Source organism: Siphateles boraxobius, unplaced genomic scaffold (assembly GCF_051911475.1).
Source record: "Siphateles boraxobius isolate OS27281-9 unplaced genomic scaffold, OSU_SipBor_1 66, whole genome shotgun sequence".
In the NCBI taxonomy this organism is placed as follows: Eukaryota; Metazoa; Chordata; class Actinopteri; order Cypriniformes; family Leuciscidae; genus Siphateles; species Siphateles boraxobius.
Genome location: NW_027509193.1, coordinates 26,001,405 through 26,005,891, shown reverse-complemented (window position 1 = coordinate 26,005,891; position 4,487 = coordinate 26,001,405).

The following is a 4,487-nucleotide window of genomic DNA, read 5'->3' as shown; positions in this document are numbered from 1 at the left end:
GCAGGCACAGATGAGCGCGAGTGCAGTCATTGATTGTGCTGCGGCAAACTGCTCGAATCTATGGCGAGGCAGCTCAGTCCGCCGAAATGGGCACCGAGGTTACGTTAGTAACCAAAGTAGTTCTCTTTCGAGAGGTCTCTCGTATTGCGTAAGCTAGCTTACGCTATGGGAACCCCATTCAAAGCGATGTGCGTACTAACTTCACCCTACTATAGCCTGAGGCAACTGCCTGAGACTTAACAGAGTGAATATATGAGCCTAATATAAGCCAGTCAAAGATGAGCTTCATATAGGGAATGTGTATAAGAACCTTTTGTTCAAGGGCCAACCAGAAATGTGTCAAGCCTCATGGCTGGGGAAATGTGTTTACATTTATACTGAAAGAACCTTTGCTTGCAAAGCTGGCACTTCTAGATTATACAATTTTATAAATGTGGACGGCGAGGCCCAGCTGGCCGCCGCACAGATATCTTGAATAGGTATTCCACTCGACCAAGCCCACGACGAGGCCATACCTTTTGTGGAATGAGCTCTGACGCCTAAGGGGCAATGAAGGCCCTTAGACTCATAAGCCAGCGCGATAGCGTCCACTATCCAGCACGATAATCTCTGCTTTCAAACGGCAAGCCCTTTAGTGCGGCCGCCAAAGCAGATAAAGAGCTGTTCTAATTGTCTGAACGGGGCAGAACGCTCCATATAAATTCTGAGAGCCCTGACAGGGCAGAGTAAGTTCGCGTCTCTTTCGTCGTCTGGCGAGGAAAGAGCAACCAACGAAATAACCTGTGCTCTGAACGGAGTCGAGAGCACTTAAAGAACATAACCATGTCTTGGTTTGAGGACGACTCTGGCCGCTATATATACTTTGAGCGTGGAGGGGGTGCGACCCTCTTCCAAAAGCTCTTGTAAAAAGGTGAGTACACTTGGTATCTCGCATGAGTAGGGATCCAGGCTCTGTGTTTTACACTAGCCCGAAAATACCACCCATTTTTGAGCATAAAGGCGCCTAGTCGAAGGTGCTCTCGCTTCAGTGATGGTTTTCATCACTCCCTCTGTGAGGCACTCGGATACCCGTTGAGAGGCCATACGTGAAGGGCCCACAAATTGGGACGGGGATGCCAAATTAACCTGTTCACCCATGAGAGGAGGTCTCTCCTCAACGGTATCGGCCATGGGGCTGTATCCATCATTTCTGTCAGCTCTGAGAACCATAGCTGGGTCTTCCAGAGTGGGGCTATCAGCAGCACTGTGCACCTGTCCCCCCTGATCCGTTCGATTACCTGTGGTAGCATCGTGACCGGGGGAAAAGCATATAGTGGGCGGCTGGGCCTGTCGCGGGCCAGCGCGTCCCTGCTCTTTGAAAAAAATGTCTGGCAGTGAGCGTTGTCTTCTGAGGCGAAAAGGTCGACCTCTGCCTCGCCGAAGATGCTCCATATAAATTGCACTGTCTGTGGGTGAAGAGACCATTCCTCTGGGGGAACGTTGTCTCTGGATAACATATCCGCACCCTGGTTCTGAAAACCTGGTACGTGCACCACCCTCAGGGAGCGCAAGTTGTGCTGACCCCATATAATGATGCTCTTGGCCATGATATGTAGGTTGTTCGACCTGAGCCCGGGTTCGTATATGGGAGAAAAGCTCTCAGGGCTAGTCCGACCGCTTTCATCTCTAGACAGTTTATATGCAAGCTCCTCTCTGGGTTCGACCAAAGACCAGTGGCGGGCCTGCCCTCGTACAGGGCTCCCCAGCCCAAATTGGAGGCGTTTGTCGAGATCATCTTTCTCCTTGAAATCGCACCCAAACTCACGCCAGACTGATACCAGTCTGTCACCTTCCAGGGAGCCAGGGCTTTGATGCAGCCGTGGGTCGCTCTGATTCGTAGTTGGCCAGATCGCCACGCGTGAGCTGGTACACGTTGGTTTAACCAGCGTTGAAGGGGACGCATGTTTAGCAGTCCTAGCTGGAGTACCGATGATGCTGCAGCCATCAGACCCAACATCCTCTGAAATCTTTTGAGAGGAGCGCAGGCGTTCGCTCTGAAAGATGCTGCCAGGCACTGAATGACAAGCAGGCGTTTTGCTGAGAGGCGCGCTCTCATTTGCACGGAGTATAACACTATGCCCAGAAAATAATTTTTTTGGCTGGGAAACAGTGTGCTTTTGGAAGTGTTGATCCTGAGACCCAGGCATTCTAGGTGGCTGAGGAGCCAGGATCTGTGCATTATTAACAGCGCTTTCGACTGAGCTATGATTAGCCAGTCCCCGAGGTAGTTTAACACCCGCACTCCCCGCTGTCTCAGGGGGGTAAGTGCTACGTCCATACACTTCGTAAATGTAGGGGGTGCTAAAGAGAGGCCGAAGGGTACTGTATACTGGTAAGCCTACCCTTCGAATGCGAGTATCAGGAATGGTCTGTGATGGGGCGAGATCTGAATGTCAAAGTACGAATCCATCAGATCCACTGAGAAAAACAAATCTCTCGGTCGGATATGCCCGAGTATTTGTTTGGTTTTCAGCATCCTGAACGGGGGCGTCATCAGCGCTTTGTTCAGGTGTCTGAGGTCTAGGATGGACCTGAGATCGCCATCCTTCTTTGGGACGAGGAAGTAGCGACTGTAAATGCCTGACTCGCTTTCTGAAATGGGAACTCGTTCTACAGCACCCTTTTCTAACAGTTTCGACACGTCTGAGCCGAGAACGTGAGCCGCGCCCCCTTCTACAGTCGTCATGACCACGCCTGAAAAGTGCGGGGGTCTGCGAGCGAACTGTAGCGAGTTGCCTCGTTTTATTATGTTCAACACCCATTCTGATATACCGGGGATAGACTCCCAGGCCTTGATAGCTAGGGGTTGAATAGAAACCGGAGGGGGGCCGCTGTGATATAGGGACCCGGCCGCCCAGTTGTTCTGTGTATTTTGTGCTGCATGAACAGCGCTTATGCTTAGGGGCGTGCGTATTCCCGCGGTCGCCTCCTTTATCACATCTCTCGCTAAAACACAGTGGGGAACTGACACTATGGGGACAGTTTGTTTGTGTACCCTTAGTACCCTTTCTACATTTATTAACTCTTCCGCTGTGAGCGGGAAGAGAGTTGAAAACTTGTTGGTCGTGTTTATATGTAGGCCTGCGCATTTCACAATGGGCGCATGAACTACACTTTTTACACATACAGCCTGAGCTGAGGGGGGGCTTGAGACTGTGTTTGCAGTGCTTGTGTGTAGATGTGCGTACTTCAGAGTGGGCACATGATCTACATTTACAGCATGAACTAGGGGAGCATTTACTGTGGAACCAGTGCTTGTGTGAGGGCACGCGCGCTTCACAGCGGGCACGTGACCTACATATGACAGAAAAAAGACAATCTTTTTGTGCTTTGTTTGCGAACTCATAAAAAAAGTGGTTGTTTGCAGGTGTGCGTGTTTCATAACAGACCCATTTACTGCAGTATTCACATTTCCAGTCGCCTGAGAAGAGGGAACTGGGAAATGTTTGAGAAGTCTTTTGGAGCTTGGTCCGGCCTCGGCAGGACTTAAGCTCCGTTTCTTTCTTCCTCTGGCTAGGAAGGCTTGCGAGGCACGTGGGGAGGCACGTGGGGACGAGGCACGTGGGGACTAGCCCGGCGCGCATTCGCTTGTGTCTGTCCGCTCTGGAATCCCTTGTGAGCGTCGCTTCTTTGCGCGGCTCGAACAAAGGGAGAGAGGGAGTGGGAAGCGTGGGGTCGTCGTCGGTGAAAACAGCCAGTCGAGCCCGCATTGAGGGGAGATCCATGTCGCCACACTCAGGGCAGCCGCCCTTAGCGAGTGCAGCTTCCGCGTGGTCCCGCCCCAGACAGGAAGCGCAGAGGATGTGACGGTCTCCGCCGAAGAGAGTGCCTCTGACGAGGTGCATTTTAGAAAGAGGGCATTTGAAAGAACGCCTTGGAATTGTTCTTTTAGAAAAGGTGTGACGCAACGGCGAACACACTAAGGGTCCTCTAGGGGTAGCGTTATAAAGGATATGCGCGCCGGATGGCACAGTAGAATGGCGACTGAAGGCGGCGAAGGAAGCCAACGTCTTCAAAATTGCTCCACTGGAGGCTCTTCAACGGCTGCTTGAATCCGGAGGTCAGCGAAGTGGAGAGACGGATCACAAAACTTATCACGGATCCGTGGTTTGATTGAAGTCAATTTTATTTTGAAATGCGCTGCTTTGGCTGGCTCTGGTATAGCTGCCGCAGCCTCTCTGTAATCAGTCCCACCCACGGCGCTATCTGATTGGTTATACCTCACGAGTATTAGCCTATCAACACTTGCGAGACGGTTGCAGGTCCGTGGGCAGTGGCGCTGTGTGTCGAAAGCAGGGCTCTCGTGTCACGCATTGGGGTCTTTTGTCACGCACTCCCGCCACACATTATATTTCCCACACGGAAAAACTATTTATAACATATTTAATATGCCACAGCGCCCAAAATTTCTCTGGCCGTGCCGCTCTCACTATGGAACCGGCAGGAAT